At 38.1% G+C, this 17,830-nt stretch overlaps 13 non-coding genes and 1 pseudogene across 13 annotated transcripts; all 14 read left to right on the top strand.

The window, feature by feature from the left end:
* Positions 1-96: 96 nt before the first annotated feature.
* On the top strand, positions 97-9,054 carry LOC149724455 (uncharacterized; annotated as a pseudogene).
* Positions 157-312, top strand: LOC149724468 (U1 spliceosomal RNA). Its single transcript, XR_016386615.1, has one exon. It is a non-coding gene; the product is annotated as a U1 spliceosomal RNA (small nuclear RNA).
* LOC149724467 (U1 spliceosomal RNA) lies at positions 739-902 on the top strand. Its single transcript, XR_016386677.1, has one exon. It is a non-coding gene; the product is annotated as a U1 spliceosomal RNA (small nuclear RNA).
* Positions 1,126-1,289, top strand: LOC149724466 (U1 spliceosomal RNA). The gene has a single exon (XR_016386608.1). It is a non-coding gene; the product is annotated as a U1 spliceosomal RNA (small nuclear RNA).
* LOC149724465 (U1 spliceosomal RNA) lies at positions 1,521-1,684 on the top strand. The gene has a single exon (XR_016386707.1). It is a non-coding gene; the product is annotated as a U1 spliceosomal RNA (small nuclear RNA).
* On the top strand, positions 1,916-2,079 carry LOC149724464 (U1 spliceosomal RNA). Its single transcript, XR_016386686.1, has one exon. It is a non-coding gene; the product is annotated as a U1 spliceosomal RNA (small nuclear RNA).
* LOC149724463 (U1 spliceosomal RNA) lies at positions 2,310-2,473 on the top strand. Its single transcript, XR_016386580.1, has one exon. It is a non-coding gene; the product is annotated as a U1 spliceosomal RNA (small nuclear RNA).
* On the top strand, positions 2,705-2,868 carry LOC149724462 (U1 spliceosomal RNA). Its single transcript, XR_016386571.1, has one exon. It is a non-coding gene; the product is annotated as a U1 spliceosomal RNA (small nuclear RNA).
* LOC149724461 (U1 spliceosomal RNA) lies at positions 3,100-3,263 on the top strand. Its single transcript, XR_016386579.1, has one exon. It is a non-coding gene; the product is annotated as a U1 spliceosomal RNA (small nuclear RNA).
* On the top strand, positions 3,495-3,658 carry LOC149724460 (U1 spliceosomal RNA). The gene has a single exon (XR_016386683.1). It is a non-coding gene; the product is annotated as a U1 spliceosomal RNA (small nuclear RNA).
* On the top strand, positions 3,890-4,053 carry LOC149724459 (U1 spliceosomal RNA). Its single transcript, XR_016386672.1, has one exon. It is a non-coding gene; the product is annotated as a U1 spliceosomal RNA (small nuclear RNA).
* LOC149724458 (U1 spliceosomal RNA) lies at positions 4,289-4,452 on the top strand. Its single transcript, XR_016386593.1, has one exon. It is a non-coding gene; the product is annotated as a U1 spliceosomal RNA (small nuclear RNA).
* LOC149724457 (U1 spliceosomal RNA) lies at positions 4,684-4,847 on the top strand. The gene has a single exon (XR_016386611.1). It is a non-coding gene; the product is annotated as a U1 spliceosomal RNA (small nuclear RNA).
* On the top strand, positions 5,079-5,242 carry LOC149724456 (U1 spliceosomal RNA). The gene has a single exon (XR_016386706.1). It is a non-coding gene; the product is annotated as a U1 spliceosomal RNA (small nuclear RNA).
* Positions 9,055-17,830: the final 8,776 nt, after the last annotated feature.

Here is a 17,830-nt window from a genome sequence, read left to right as displayed (position 1 = left end):
TGACGAGAATTAAAATGAAAAAATATTGAAAGAAGCTTGGGAAAAATTTGTTTTAAACATACTATAATAATAAATATGACAAGGCGTGTTGGTAAAGTCCACTTAAATTAAAGAATATCTCGCTTGAACCACTAACCACTTCTCTTTTACCGACTCATACTTACCTGACGAGGGCCTTCACTGCGATCAGGCAGGCAGTGGGTCCAAGGTGAGGCCAGGCCATTGCACATCGGCTTAGCTGACCCTTGCGATTACCCCAAATGTGGGTAACTCGGTCGTATAATTTCTGCTAGTGGGGACTGCGAAACCGACGCTGACGAGAATTAAAATGAAAAAATATTGAAAGAAGCTTGGGAAAAATTTGTTTTAAACATACTGTAATAATAAATATGACAAGGCGTGTTGGTAAAGTCACATCGGCTTAGCTGACCCTTGCGATTACCCCAAATGTGGGTAACTCGGTCGTATAATTTCTGCTAGTGGGGACTGCGTTCGCGCTATCCATGCCCTATTATGAAATCCTTGTACAGTGGCTAAGCAGTGCAGATACTCGGCAAACACATAAAACCGACGCTGACGGGAATTAAAATGAAAATAAACACATTTTGAAAGAAGCTTGGGAACAATTTATGTTTCAAACACACTGTAACAATAAATTTGACAAGGCGTGTTGGTAAAGTCCCCTTATAATAAAGAATATCTCGCTTGAACCACTAACCACTTCTCTTTTACCGACTCATACTTACCTGACGAGGGCCTTCACTGCGATCAGGCAGGCAGTGGGTCCAAGGTGAGGCCAGGTCATTGCACATCGGCTTAGCTGACCCTTGCGATTACCCCAAATGTGGTTAACTCGGTCGTATAATTTGTGCTAGTGGGGACTGCGTTCGCGCTATCCCTGCCCTATTTTGAAATCCTTGTACAGTGGCTAAGCAGTGGAGATACTCGGCACACACATAAAACCGACGCTGACGAGAATTAAAATGAAAAAATATTGAAAGAAGCTTGGGAAAAATTTGTTTTAAACATACTGTAATAATAAATATGACAAGGCGTGTTGGTAAAGTCCCCTTAAATTAAAGAATATCTCGCTTGAACCACTAACCACTTCTCTTTTACCGACTCATACTTACCTGACGAAGGCCTTCACTGCGATCAGGCAGGCAGTGGGTCCAAGGTGAGGCCAGGCCATTGCACATCTGCTTAGCTGACCCTTGCGATTACCCCAAATGTGGGTAACTCAGTCGTATAAATTGTGCTAGTGGGGACTGCGTTCGCGCTATCCCTGCCCTATTATGAAATTCTTGTACAGTGGCTAAGCAGTGGAGATACTCGGCAAACACATAAAACCGACGCTGACGAGAATTAAAATGAAAATGAAAAAATATTGAAAGAAGCTTGGGAAAAATTTATGTTTTAAACATACTGTAATAATAAGTATGACAAGGCGTGTTGGTAAAGTCCTTTTATATTAAAGAATATCTCGCTTGAACAACTAACCACTTCTCTTTGACCGACTCATACTTACCTGACGAGGGCCTTCACTGCGATCAGGCAGGCAGTGGGTCCAAGGTGAGGCTAGGCCATTGCACATCGGCTTAGCTGACCCTTGCGATTACCCGAAATGTGGGTAACTCGGTCGTATAATTTCTGCTAGTGGGGACTGCGTTCGCGCTATCCCTGCCCTATTATGAAATCCTTGTACAGTGGCTAAGCAGTGGAGATACTCGGCAAACACATAAAACCGACGCTGACGGGAATTAAAATGAAAATAAACAAATTTTGAAAGAAGCTTGCGAACAATTTATGTTTTAAACACACTGTAATAATAAATATGACAAGGGGTGTTGGTAAAGTCCCCTTATAATAAAGAATATCTCGCTTGAACCACTAACCACTTCTCTTTGACCGACTCATACTTACCTGACGAGGGCCTTCACTGCGATCAGGCAGGCAGTGGGTCCAAGGTGAGGCCAGGTCATTGCACATCGGCTTAGCTGACCCTTGCGATTACCCCAAATGTGGGTAACTCGGTCGTATAATTTCTGCTAGTGGGGACTGCGTTCGCGCTATCCCTGCCCTATTATGAAATCCTTGTACAGTGGCTAAGCAGTGGAGATACTCGGCAAACACATAAAACCGACGCTGACGGGAATTTAAATGAAAATAAACAATTTTTGAAAGATGCTTGGGAACAATTTATGTTTTAAACACACTGTAATAATAAATATGACAAGGCGTGTTGGTAAAGCCCCTTATAATAAAGAATATCTCGCTTGAACCACTAACCACTTCTCTTTTACCGACTCATACTTACCTGACGAGGGCCTTCACTGCGATCAGGCAGGCAGTGGGTCCAAGGTGAGGCCAGGCCATTGCACATCGGCTTAGCTGACCATTGCGATTACCCCAAATGTGGGTAACTCGGTCGTATAATTTCTGCTAGTGGGGACTGCGTTCGCGCTATCCCTGCCCTATTATGAAATCCTTGTACAGTTGCGAAGCAGTGGAGATACTCGGCAAATACATAAAACCGACGCTGACGGGAATTAAAATGAAAATAAACAAATTTTGAACGAAGCTTGGGAACAGTTTATGTTTTAAACACACTGTAATAATAAATATGACAAGGCGTGTTGGTAAAGTCCTCTTACAATAAAGAATATCTCGCTTGAACCACTAACCACTTCTCTTTTACCGACTCATACTTACCTGACGAAGGCCTTCACTGCGATCAGGCAGGCAGTGGGTCCAAGGTGAGGCCAGGCCATTGCACATCGGCTTAGCTGACCCTTGCGATTACCCCAAATGTGGGTAACTCGGTCGTATAATTTCTGCTAGTCGGGACTGCGTTCGCGCTATCCCTGCCCTATTATGAAATCCTTGTACAGTGGATAAGCAGTGGAGATACTCGGCAAACACATAAAACCGACGCTGACGGGAATTAAAATGAAAATAAACAAATTTTGAAAGAAGCTTGGGAACAATTTATGTTTTAAACACACTGTAATAATAAATATGACAAGGCGTGTTGGTAAAGTCCCCTTATAATAAAGAATATCTCGCTTGAACCACTAACCACTTCTCTTTGACCGACTCATACTTACCTGACGAGGGCCTTCACTGCGATCAGGCAGGCAGTGGGTCCAAGGTGAGGCCAGGTCATTGCACATCGGCGTAGCTGACCCTTGCGATTACCCCAAATGTGGGTAACTCGGTCGTATAATTTCTGCTAGTGGGGACTGCGTTCGCGCTATCCCTGCCCTATTATGAAATCCTTGTACAGTGGCTAAGCAGTGGAGATACTCGGCAAACACATAAAACCGACGCTGACGGGAATTAAAATGAAAATAAACAAATTTTGAAAGAAGCTTGGGAACAATTTATGTTTTAAACACACTGTAATAATAAATATGACAAGGCGTGTTAGTAAAGTCCCCTTATAATAAAGAATATCTCGTTTGAACCACTAACCACTTCTCTTTTACCGACTCATACTTACCTGACGAGGGCCTTCACTGCGATCAGGCAGGCAGTGGGTCCAAGGTGAGGCCAGGCCATTGCACATCGGCTTAGCTGACCCTTGCGATTACCCCAAATGTGGGTAACTCGGTCGTATAATTTCTGCTAGTGGGGACTGCGTTCGCGCTATCCCTGCCCTATTATGAAATCCTTGTACAGTGGCTAAGCAGTGGAGATACTCGGCAAACACATAAAACCGACGCTGACGGGAATTAAAATGAAAATAAACAAATTTTGAAAGAAGCTTGGGAACAATTTATGTTTTAAACACACTGTAATAATAAATATGACAAGGCGTGTTAGTAAAGTCCCCTTATAATAAAGAATATCTCGCTTGAACCACTAACCACTTCTCTTTTACCGACTCATACTTACCTGACGAGGGCCTTCACTGCGATCAGGCAGGCAGTGGGTCCAAGGTGAGGCCAGGCCATTGCACATCGGCTTAGCTGACCCTTGCGATTACCCCAAATGTGGGTAACTCGGTCGTATAATTTCTGCTAGTGGGGACTGCGTTCGCGCTATCCCTGCCCTATTATGAAATCCTTGTACAGTGGCTAAGCAGTGGAGATACTCGCCAAACACATAAAACCGACGCTGACGGGAATTAAAATGAAAATAAACAAATATTGAAAGAAGCTTGGGAAAAATTTACGTTTCAACCACACGCAAAGTAATAATAAATATGACAAAGCGTATTGGTAAAGTCTCCTTATAATAAAAAACATCTGGCTTGAACCACTATCCACTTTTCTTTAACCAACACATACTTACCTGACGAGGGCCTTCACTGCGATCAGGCAGGCAGTGGGTCCAAGGTGAGGCCAGGCCATTGCACATCGGCTTAGCAGACCCTTGCGATTACCCCAAATGTGGGTAACTCGGTCGAATAATTTCTGCTGGTGGGGACTGCGTTCGCGCTATCCCTGTCCTATTATGAAATCCTTATGCAGTGGCTTAGCAGTGGAGATACTCGACAAACACATGAAACCGACGCTAACGAGAATGAAAATAACAATAAAAAAATATTGAAAGAAGCTTGGGAAAAATTTATGTTTTAAACACACTGTAATAATAAATATGACAAGGCGTGTTGGTAAAGTCCTCTAATAATAAAGAATATCTCGCTTGAACCACTAACCACTTCTCTTTGACCGACTCATACTTACCTGACGAGGGCCTTCACTGCGATCAGGCAGGCAGTGGTTCCAAGGTGAGGCCAGGCCATTGCACATCTGCTTAGCTGACCCTTGCGATTACCCCAAATGTGGGTAACTCAGTCGTATAAATTGTGCTAGTGGGGACTGCGTTCGCGCTATCCCTGCCCTATTATGAAATTCTTGTACAGTGGCTAAGCAGTGGAGATACTCGGCAAACACATAAAACCGACGCTGACGAGAATTAAAATGAAAATGAAAAAATATTGAAAGAAGCTTGGGAAAAATTTATGTTTTAAACATACTGTAATAATAAATATGACAAGGCGTGTTGGTAAAGTCCTTTTATATTAAAGAATATCTCGCTTGAACAACTAACCACTTCTCTTTGACCGACTCATACTTACCTGACGAGGGCCTTCACTGCGATCAGGCAGGCAGTGGGTCCAAGGTGAGGCTAGGCCATTGCACATCGGCTTAGCTGACCCTTGCGATTACCCGAAATGTGGGTAACTCGGTCGTATAATTTCTGCTAGTGGGGACTGCGTTCGCGCTATCCCTGCCCTATTATGAAATCCTTGTACAGTGGCTAAGCAGTGGTGATACTCGGCAAACACATAAAACCGACGCTGACGAGAATTAAAATGAAAATGAAAAAATATTGAAAGAAGCTTGGGAAAAATTTATGTTTTAAACATACTGTAATAATAAATATGACAAGGCGTGTTGGTAAAGTCCCCTTATATTAAAGAATATCTCGCTTGAACAACTAACCACTTCTCTTTGACCGACTCATACTTACCTGACGAGGGCCTTCACTGCAAGAAACGAAGACGATCAAGAATTACCTGCACTACACAGCTCTATACGGAAAGAAGAAGAAAAGAACTCCTAACCTGTTTAGTGCAAAGACAACTCTACGTCTTCCCTGCCACGACACGACTTTACAGCCACGATAAGAAAAAAAAAGACTTGGGACTTTATTATTGGAACTGCAACTAAAACTGGATTTATACTCAATAAAAACTTGGACTTCTGTACAAAATTGGATATAAAATCTACATCAACGAAGAAAAACTGAAACTCGTCTCAAATCTGCTCTACGACCAGGTGATTGTAGTACTTAGTTTGTTCTGTTTTTTTGCCTAACCTTTTTTCACCTCTAAGTGTTAGAGTCCGAATTTCCGCTTAGAGCCCTTTCTCTCATACTCCCTTTTTTGTATATAGTCCTTGATCCCTTTTGAATTTATTTGTCACCAACCTTGTTTTGTGTTTTTTTTGTCTCCGCATATCTTCTACCCTTTGTCTAATATTATTATACCCTTTACCTTTTTTTGTACCCTCACACCCAATCCCAAAACCACCGTATAACTGGAAAAATGACAAACTCAAAGGTTATAGAACTGGATATGGAAATCAAAAGATCAGTCGTTATACAACTCAAAGGTAATGTGGAACATATCAGCGTATCTACATTCATGGAATTATTTGGAAGAAATGGACCACTCGAGGCGCTAGTTGGTGACGTCGATGGAGTCATCACAGAGTCTTTCAAGGACGTGGCATTTCTACTCACACTGAAACACCAGAGCGAAGGAAAAATTGAAACCATCATTAACCACTTCAAAAATCAAGAAGTCCACTTCACTACACAAAACGGGAATCGGATGCTAGTTACCGCCAGACTACCAGCACCACCACAAGAAATTATAACTTTGCACCCAATACCGTGCTACATAGATGATGCAAAAATTAAGGCACTTTTGAAAAAAAACAATTGGGGGAAAATCGCCTCAATGGATTTTGGAACACATAGAAATTTTAAATCAATTAAAAACGGTTGGTTAAATATATACTTTGATAAGATAAATATCAATAACATACCCAAAACAGCCAAGATCTGTGGGAAATGGGTAACGATTACAAAGCCGGGGGAATCCCATCTACCCCTATGCAGATTCTGCAAGGAAAGGGGCCATGTACAAACCAAATGCCCCAAAAAAGGCTTTTGTACTTACTGCAAAACAGATGGCCACATTCTTAGAAACTGCAGATCCAAACCAACCGGCATCACATTAACACCATGGAAACGAGTTGAAAAATGAAACAGTCCAGTACCACCACCAATCCCTCCAATCCAAACTTTAACAAATAACCGATACAGCATCCTTCAACATCAAGACCTGGAAATAAATAATATGGACAAGTTTCCCACACTTCAAGCTACGAATATTCCGACAACTCCCTCCAGCACTTCAACACCGAAGAAAAAGACAACACCAAAATCTAAACGAACACCTAAAACTCAACGAAGACCTATAACAAGCACAGTCCAAAGTGAACAAGAAAACCAACAACTAAATATTCCCGAAATGAAACATGAAAGTAACATCAACCAAAACAAATACAACACAAATCTCCCCAGCAAATCAATCAAAAATTCAGAAAACAACAGCAACAACGACACCCTACAAAATACCTCCGCAGAGACGCCCAGCAGAAATGCATTAGACGAATCCCCCAAGACCAACTCACCTGACCCAACAGAAGAAAACATAAAAATAATAGAAAAATACCATAAACAACTATCGAAACCAAGATATTACTACTCTAACATCTACGAAGCAGAAGCTTCCTTTTTCAATGCTAGCCATACCGAGCCACCAACAATCAGAAGATCTTCCACAAGTCTGGAATCAATCTTCGACACAAGTACAACACCCTCCAAAAGAAGGAAAATAACTGAAAAACACGAAACCAGACAAACCCCTTAATCCCACCCTCACCCCCTTCCTTGTTTTAATATATTTAATCTAAACCTTTAATGTAATAATTGCTCTAAGCGGAAACACTAATAAGAAAACACCTACCATTACTATCGGTACAATAAACGTTAATAGCATTAAAAAAAATGCTATGACATCAAAAATTATATCAACGAAAATAATGTTAGTATACTATGCCTACAAGAAGTAAGATGCATGGACTACACTATCTGCCAAAATATAGAAGCGTCCTGCAATGTGACCCTTTTTGTGAACACAATTACAGAAAAAAAAGTTCCAAATTTTTATTCTGGAACTGCAATCCTAGTTAAAAAACAAATTATCGATCAGTATGAAATTTACCATGAAATAATAATACCAAATAGGATTCAGAAAATTAAAATAAAAGAAAAACATGGATATCTCAATATATACAACATTTATTTGCAATCCGGTAGCTACAACGAATCGACCAGAATCCGACAATTGGAAATCCTAGAACAAAAGATTGAAAATAACCCGCTAACCAAAAACTTACTACTGGGGGACTTCAACTTTGTCACCCAATACCTAGACACATCAGGTTATCAAATATATGGGAAAAATCAACGGGAAATATGGTTAAAATTAGAAAAAGAAAAATATTTACATGATATACATAGAAAACTACACAAAGATAAAATTGTCTATACTCGGACCACCTGCAACTCAGCTACACGCATCGATAGAATATATGTAAACAAAAACCTACTCCCTCGGACCATCGACTCTAGCCACATTCGAAACAGCTTCTCCGATCACAATCTCTGCCCAATAATAAAAATAAGTATAGAATTAAACAGAAAATGGGGACATTCATATTACAAAATTAACGACGCTACCCTAAAACATCAAGACCTACAATGTATAATTCACACTAACTGGATAAATTGGAGACTACAAAAACTATCCACAGCCAACATGTTGAAATGGTGGAAAAAAGCAAAATTAATGATAAAAAACGAATGCATGGAATTTTCCAAATATATAAGTCGCATAGAACGGAATCGATACATATACTCAGTTCAAAAACTAAGCGATATCAAAGATAGTGATGTAAATTATAAGAATAATAAAGAATATATAAACCTACAAAATAACGTCAATGGATATGAAAATAAAATCAACCAAGGAGCGCTAATCCGAGCCAAAGTAATAAGCTTCGACCATAGTTGATGAGAATATGGTTACGACACGAGGAGGAGTTTTATTCTCTTTATTCTCTTCGTCACGCTTCACGTAATCCGTATGCGAAATCGGTAAACTGTATGAGCATATTGAACAGTGCGACGTAATTAGATGAAAGTTTACTGTTTGAACAGCGGTTATCGATATGTAAACATGCTTAATACTACATGGTGGTGACTTAATTAGTAAGGTTTTAAGCGCACCTAGGAAGTTAGTTCTGTATTGATAGGTAAAAGTTCAGGTAGGCTATCCGTAGTTGAACTGACTGAATATATGCATGCGGTTAATGTACTTCATCTGCAAACCGCTGTTTAAGGTGCGTCATTTTATTTAGAAAATGTAATAATGAATAATCCTCCTACTAACCCGCAGACCTGTCAATTAGTGAATTTAAAACTAAATACCATGGTCAGCCATTGTGCAGTGCCAAAGTGCCCGTGGTCATATCGGAAAGCAAAAAAAAGCAAAGAAAAAAGAAGCTTGTTCACAGTAAAACGCCCGGAATTTGCCAAAGATGAAAAAACTAAAGAACATCTTTTAACACTTACAAGATTTTTATTGTCGGTTCGTGATTGTGATAAAAAGGACCAAATAAAAAACATGCTCTCGAGGGAAAGGTAAGATGCATGTAATTGCTTTTGTTTTAAGAACTTATTTCATTGTATGTTATACTGAGATCCATAGTGGGAAGTGGTGTGAATTAAAGTTCTGTTGCAATGTCCAGCATAAAAAAGCTTACTTTCCAATCAGGATTAAGATGCCATATTGTTTCAGTGCGGCCATTTGTGAATGTCATTTTGCCGAAGAAGATATAATAACTTCGGCAACAGGAAAATCAAAGTCTTTGCGCATTGGTGCTGTACCATGCCGCAACTTACCAAAGGCCAGTGCAGAATTTAAAGAGAGGCCAGACAATTATAAGCCAAGAGAGTTACCAAACAGAAGGCCTGCAGAACCGAAAATTTATTTTAAACGTTAACACCAAGTTGTAGAGCAATGGAAGCGTTTGTCAAAGTGGAGGCAAGGTACATTACATGGCACCGGTGACAGTAAGATCTTGGCAGCCGTTATCTCAACATGCTTGGACCAGGTCATGACATCCTTTGGGAGCATGTTGCAAAACTGTATGAGATGGAGAAATCTATGCCTCTGACATCTATTACAAAACTGACCAGTAATCACATACAGCTTACCCCATTTAGTAAAGTAAATTATTTCTTTTTTTTCTAAATTGATGATTAGATGTTTATTCATACACTTTACCAAATTTAGATGAATGTGAAACTTGCAAAAGATGTGTTAAGTCACAAAGTTGCTGAAGCTGTATCAGCTTATGTAGAAGATGGCGAAGGTACTGCTGAGTTCATTCGCCTCTTTAGCAGGTATAAAAACTGCGATTTTTCTAAACAAAATACTTGCATCATTTTGTTGGGTGGCAGTTGTTAGCTTAAATTTTAAAAGTCGTGTGTAATTTTTTTAAGTTGTAAATATTTCTAGACTAATATTTAAAATGCAGGCCACTAGGTGGATTAAAAGTGCGTTTTAAATATGAGAATTAAGTGTTTTATAAACTGGTATTACATTTTTTCTAAGATGGTGTGAAATCATGACATGTACAAAGTCAAATGCAGTTTGGGATGTGGCAGATGAACGTGTAACTTGGCTTCGAAATGTCTTTTTGCCAAAAATGGTAAAGTGGAAGGTATTTTTCCAGTAATGTTTTTAATTGAGTAAGTTTTAATTTCTTTATTTGCTCTTAGGATTTGGCATTGGCTAACAAACACCCACTGCGTGTGTTAGCAAAGCCAACTATGGATGGAGTCATTTTTACCACCAAAAATTACATCAAGCTTCTGGACCGCTTGCTTCAATGCAAAGATATTAAATATGTCTGTTTGCAAACTATTAGCCAAGATGTTTTAGAGGCTACTTTTGGCAACTTGGTAATTACTTAGTTACTGTTTAAACAACTAGTTTGTAACAAAAAGTTATGACTAATGACAATAAAATATAAAAAGCTAAATCTTTTTCATGTGATTGGAGTAAGATGCTATATATTTATCCCTGAACATTTTCACTTTGGGTATACTGCATTACAGTAATGTCTTGTGAAGTTATCAATATTAATGCCGGACTGTTTTTACTACAGCGTCAACTTGGAAGGCGAAATGAGGCTCCGGATGTAAAAGATGTCGCATATGGTATGAATCATATTGTTCAGCGCAAATCAATTAAAAAAATTCATGGGGGAAATACGACGTATGGGAATGACAATTCATGGACTGAAGTTTGTCACCTCCCAATAGCTTAATGCTTGTTGGACCGCTTTCTGTGTCTTATTATTGATTTAAAAGCTGCATGTATTTTTTGAGTAGTAATAACATTTATTAACAAAAACACAATGGTGAAATTCACAAGTTTATTTCAAATTTTTTCTGAAACTCTTTTTAGGTTTTGTTGTTTTAAACATTTTTGAAAACATTTTTTTAGCACACGTAAAAGACAACACATTTAAAAACAATTCAATTATAAAAAACATAATTTTTTCCACTTCACTTTCAAGTGCAACACTAGTTTCAGCAACAAACTTGTCAATAAATGAAAAAAACACTGGTGATTCTGTGGTTTTGGATAAAACTAATGTAAAATCAATGTTACTATATTTCTGTCTATATTCATTTAGGGTCTCTATAAAAACACATTCCATTAGGGTAAGTAAGTCCAAACTCGGGTACTTTAAACACCCTTTTTTTCGTTCCATCATGATTAACAGTTCTCCTCTTGGTTTTTCTGGTAAAAAATGGGTTGGCAAGTTAAATTTTTTGGCAGCCTTGTATAAGCAAAATCCGGTTAAATACTCCACACCATCAGCTTCCACAGTACCAATAGAAGTATCAAAATCTTTGGAAATATTTTCAGCCATGTTGACTGCGATGGAACCAATTGTTTCGATTACTTCCAGGACTGTTTCCGGGGCATCAAAATCAGAGACCTCCATTGGACCAAAGAAATCAGTGAATCGGTGGCAGTACTTGGGATACTCAATCATAAGGTCCTCCAGCTTTTTTGACACTTGAAATTTGTTAATCCATCCCGAGATTACATCATGTCCAAATTTTGAAAATTTAAGATAAGGATTAATTTTAGCCAAAACTTCATCTGGTGTAAAATTATGTTGATCCGTCTTTAATGAACTGTGAGGGGCGAAACAATTCCAGTCTTGCTGTACAAAGTTTTCTATCATTATCACGATAAATTGCTCGCTCATGTTCGCACACGGGTTCTTCTAAAGTAGCAGACTGCCACGACACCGTACGGATTCGGTCATGCGTGAACAAAGGTTACTAAAGTTCGTGTCGTAACCATATTCTCATCAACTATGCTTCGACAATGAAGAACAACCGACCAAAAATTTCTTCCAGTTTGAAAAAGCAGCACAATCAAGATGTAGCATATACACCATTCAAAACGATCAAGGGGTGATAACCGACAATAAAACAGAAATAATCGACATTATACACGCCTATTATACAAATTTGTGGGGAAAAGATAATAAAACTCAAGCGCAGCAAAACTACTTAGACGAAATAGAACCGATAACCTGGGATCAAGATGAAACTAACTATTTAAACCAACCAATAACAGATGAAGAAATAAAAGTGGCCATCACCTCTCTTAACAAAGATTCCTCTCCCGGCAGTGATGGAATAACACCTCAATTATATAAATTAATGGATAATGATTTTCCCAATGATCTAGCTGAATTATTTCACAACATTTCATCACGCTTTTAGATTTTCGTCATCCATGTTAATTGAGACAATGCTGCTGTTTGACGAGGAATATTGGGAAAAGACATCTTGCAGCCTTGGTTGAAACCAGGTATCTTCGCTTTTCTCAGAAGAAGACAGCGGAGGTAACTGCAATTTGCAGCTCGGCCTAATGCACTGTATTTCGTTATTCGTTATCTATGTTACATACCGACTCTGAGGCACAACTTCTTTTTACACATTTTTCCCTGTGTGTGCCTGTGTTACTGCCGGAACAAAATTATTTGGAAATCATGAATTTTCAAATGACGAAAAGGGCGAACTGCTTGTCCACGTAAGTAAAAATAGATCGTCTATGGAGCTTATCACCCGTGGCTGGAACTCACAGTTCAGCGAACGAAACGAAAAATCGTTTGTGCTATTATTGCAAGGTGGAAAAACTGATTTTATGTTCCTATTAATAACATTGCATATTGCAAAAATAATCCAAGCAGAGGAATATGTGAGTTTGGTGTTGCGCATTGGGAACACGCTTCTTCTAATTTACATGATACCCACTGGAGCAAATTGAACAAGGAATAAGTCTTGTATTACAACGAATTAGGTCAAAGACACGGCATTAAAACAGCAATTACCATCGGCAGTACTTTCGCAGATATTGAAGCTTCACGTAATCTTTCGCAACTTGGTCTTCCAGGATATTGCTTCACATGAACTTGTTCTTGCTTCACGCACTGTTCCAGTCTCTTAACTTTCGCCTTAAAGAAAATAATAGTGTCAAGGTAAAAATAATTGTATGTGTGTTCTGCTTGTGATTATATATATACCACCTACTTTGTACAATCGACGAAGTCCAGCATCGTAATCAAAAAACCCCAAGACTTGTTTCCAAACATCTGTTGCAAAAGTATTGGATACGTTTATCACTTCCAAGAAACGCAACCTCGTCATTGGTTAGCTCCAAACATAACGTGTGGAACCATTCTTTGCATGTATCGCAGCATATGCAACTACCATCATCGCAAGATTCATCGCATTTAGGACACACATAGACTTTCTTTCGCTTCGGCATCTAAAACCACTGACACTTTATAAACGTGAACGAATACTAAAATTAAACCTATAATTACTTGCCGTAACGACAAACGGCAACTTATCTTTCCGGACAAAAGTTAAAATATATAGATCTTCCGAGCGAACAAAGTTAATGCAATTTATTTAGACAATGTTGTTTATCGCATGACAACATAATCAGCCATGCAGTACCGTAACGACAAACAGCAACTTATCTTTCCGGACAAAAGTTAAAATATATAGATCTTCCGAGCGAACAAAGTTAATGCAATTTGTTTAATGTTGTTTATCGCATCACAACAATAATGACAACATAATCAGCCATGCAGTCAAAAATTTCTGCAACCGGGTAATGGTTTTTTGACCATAACTCAAGAACCATCCGAGGTATCGGAATATAAGGAATCCGGCTACCAGCTTTCCCAATGGCATTTGCTGAAAATAAAAAGCTATTTTTGCACAGTGCAGATTTATTTTCTACAATGGGCTTGAATAAAAAATTATATAATTTTTTTTATATCAAACCGCTTAATGTTACTACTTTTAAACAATGATAATAAACCAATTATTTATACTACTTGGTTCTGTTTTTTTTTATTCTAAAACAAATAAAACAAATGAATAAATGTTTCACAAATTGTAACTAGAAAATGCATGTTTTAGTTTTATTTAGTTTGTGCATGTGTAACATTGTTTAATAAGAACAGAAATGGAAGCTGAACACTTGATCTGACTTACTGGTTTTATGATTTTCTGAAGTGCATAAAATGAACTCTCTTTGTTTTTCTTGATCAGAAAAAAAGGCTACACCACCAGAGGAACCAAAACGAAGCATATTTCCCTGATGGTAGCTTACCCTATCTTCACATCTAGCTGTTCCAATGCAGTGCACTAAACATAACAATGAATACAACCACAATTATAATCTTGCATACTTGTCAACAACCTGAACCATCACTTACTCACTCATGATTATTTTTAAATGATTATTTTTAAATGTTTTTTCTCTTAAAGTTTGCCTTTCTGTCAATTCTTTGCTGCCATCTGTACTAATTTTTGCTTTCTCATTCCATTTGTTTTTTTCGCTTTCACTCAAATTACTCCAGACAGAAGAATAAATAAATATTACTCAAGACAGAAGAATTAATAAATATACCCTATGGCCATGATAATTGTGTAAAACTATTCCTATTTAAGTATATAGACTACAAATTATGCATAGGGCACTAGTTGACAATAGTTTATATGAACTTTTAACAGGTAATTAAAAATAATCTCCCTACACATATAATTACCATATAACTATTTTACATTTGATAAAACTAATAACAGGCAAACAATTTTTTTTTTCTTAACTGCTCAGAGTGGTGAATCTTATGATTGAAATTTAATTGGAGCCGCGACCTCATCATTGCAGTAAATGCAGGCGATATTACACACACACACACGCGTACATACAAAAGGGGCCGAATATATCAATGTAGAAAACAATAAAAAGTACATGAGTGGTGGACCTGTACATTTAGGCCTTTTCTATAAGTGTTCTAGGTCATTTAATTTAAGCGTATTTTTGATATTTTCAGCACCAAATTTTTGGGACGTTTTCATGAGCGCTGTTTTAATATTGGTTTTAACTACCCATAACCTATGTTTTATAAATTCCTTGTTGTTCCAAATGTAAGTGTTGTCGTGATCCAATTTTTGTTTGCTATCGAGAATTAATTTTTTTGCCATTGAGATTATAGCTTTAAGAAACCAATGTTGTCAATTTGTTTACCGTTGGGGATATTATACATTAGTAGTTGATTGGTCATTTCACATTTATAATTAAAATTATTATTAGCATAATTACAAACTTAATTAAAGAATTTATTAGTGATCGCTCATTCTTGCATTGTGTGGAATATATTGTCCACAGGCATATGGCAAAAATTACAATTTGTAATTTGGGATTTGCTCCTTATAATAATTTAATGAAAAATTTTTGTAAAAATCTCCAAATAGATAAGCTTTATTTGCAATCTTGTAGTGCATGTCTCTTTCTATGTTGCTGAGAAATGGCTTAACGCTCTTCTTAGTCACACAATTTATTTTTTCCCAAGATATTGTTTCCCAATTTATTTTGTTTTCAACACAGAACATTCCTTGTAGGGTGGTATAAATAGGTTTTAGTTTCGAATTTTCCCAGGCGAAGTTTTCTTTGTGGAGTGTTAGGAAAAAAAGGTTTATATTGTATTGTAGAGTGGTATGGCTGTAAAGATTTGGGTTAATCAGTTCATGGTGGATCCCATTCATGCCATAGTTGTTCGGTTTTTTTCTATTTTGGTGAGTTTGTAGATTACATAATTTGCGCTAATTATTTTGTTTTTAATATTTATTATTCCTCTACCTCCTTGTTTTTTCTCCAGCTGAAGTTTGTCGCGGCCAATTTTTTCAAATTTGGAGGGAGCCCAAATGATTTTAAAAATGTGATAGTTTAGAAATTTTACTATTTGTTTTGGTATTTGGAGGTGTTTTCCGACGTGAAGCAGTTGGTATGATCAGGGTATTGATTAACATTGTTTTACCGTTAAGTGTGAGGTTTCGTTTATTGTGGTTGTTGAGGGTTGTTTGTATTCTTTTTGTTATTTTATCCCATTGTTTTCCCACTGAGTATTTGAAACTAAAATTTATGCCAAGTATATTTATATCGTCTTTAATAAAATTTTGCCATCCTATTTTCTGAAAGATAGATAGGTATTCTGGGAAATTGGTTAGGATCTGCGTCTTGTTGTCATTGATTTTTCGGCCAGATGCGTTTGGTATTCTAGTAATTCTTTTTTTAGTTCCAATAAATTAGTGTCTTCTCCGGTAATTATAGTTAGATCGTCGTCTGCGTATTGCTCCAACTTTATTTCAATATTATTCAGTTTGTAATATTTTAATATTATTCAGTTTGTATCCGGTAATGTTGCGATTTGCATTATTTTTTTTCGTTATTATTTCGGTTCCGATTATAAAAAGTGTCATGATGAGCGGACAGCACTGACGTATTCCACGTTTTATAAGAATTTGCCGTTAATTTTGATTTCATTGCGGGATATGCATACTTTCCAAGATTTTAAAAATGAAGTCATGGTCTATGTTGTCAAAGGCTTTCTCGTAATCTATGGTTAATTAGACTTAATTTTTTTTGTTTAGGAGTTTTGCCGAGTCTAGAGTACTTTGGATATTATTGTTAATTATTTTACTGAAAATTTTGTAGTCCGTATTTAAGAGATATTGGACGCCAGTTTCCCTGACGTATTTTTTTTTTTTTTTATTGTTTAACTTCCCCACTAAACTATTTTTAAACTCAATTTTTATGAGACCGCATGTTAGGAGTATATAAGGTTATTCTGCTACTAGCTCGACCGACCGGGTAAAATATTCCATTTCTAACTTCTAACTATCGGACAAATCGTAACCGGCTATTTCCCGCCCAGCTAATTCCCCCCAATGACTATTTCCCTCCCGTGACTATTACCCTCCGGCTATTTCCCCCTCAAGACTATTCCCCCCCGGCTATTTCCCCCTTGGCTATTTCCCCCTTGGCTATTTCCCCCGGCTCTTTCCCCCGGCTATGGGTGGGAAAACGCCTGGGGGGGGTATAGCCTAGAAGAACCTGGACAAATATCTGGTCTGGTCAACTCACGAAACAATGGTCAACTCAATAAAATTTAATAACGATAAACACGAAACAAATTTACTTACTCTTCGAAATCAACAAATAAATGGTGGTTTGTCGGGATGTTTAATCCCCATGAACGCCTGCGTGTTCTTCTGCCATAATTGTGTATCGTTTAGGAGGGAGGCCCCATCTGCCGTAGCGAAGTTCGGACCGACCAGAGGAGGACCTTCATCATAAACTTCAGGATAGGGAGGAACGGTCACTTCATCTACTTGCGTTATCGTTACTTTGTCTGGATTTGCCCCCATCAACACTTCACCAGCGCTCCTTTTCTATTTCGAGACTGTGAAGACGTAGAGGGATTTGGATCGGGTATGAACTCGAAGCTGAGTCCGGTGCTACTGCTACTTCCTACACTAGCCGACGACGGCAAGTCGGACACCAGTCTTCGGTCATTAACTCTTTGCTTTTTACGACTGGGTTCAAGTTCATCTTCCGTGGTATTTTCCTCATCGGTGGCGGAGAACATTTCGGCAAAGGAGTACAGGTATTCGACGGCCTTCTTACATGACGAGTCGTAGTGCCCCCATCTCTTAGCTCTGCCGTCACGGAATGAAATAATTTTTCTACGATGTCGTCTGAGAGTCATATAGGCGGTGATTTGTG

The sequence above is a fragment of the Ciona robusta genome, unplaced genomic scaffold, assembly GCF_009617815.1.
Source record: "Ciona robusta unplaced genomic scaffold, ASM961781v2 AP042731.1".
Taxonomy (NCBI): domain Eukaryota; kingdom Metazoa; phylum Chordata; class Ascidiacea; order Phlebobranchia; family Cionidae; genus Ciona; species Ciona robusta.
This window is presented reverse-complemented; position numbering and strand designations above follow the sequence as displayed.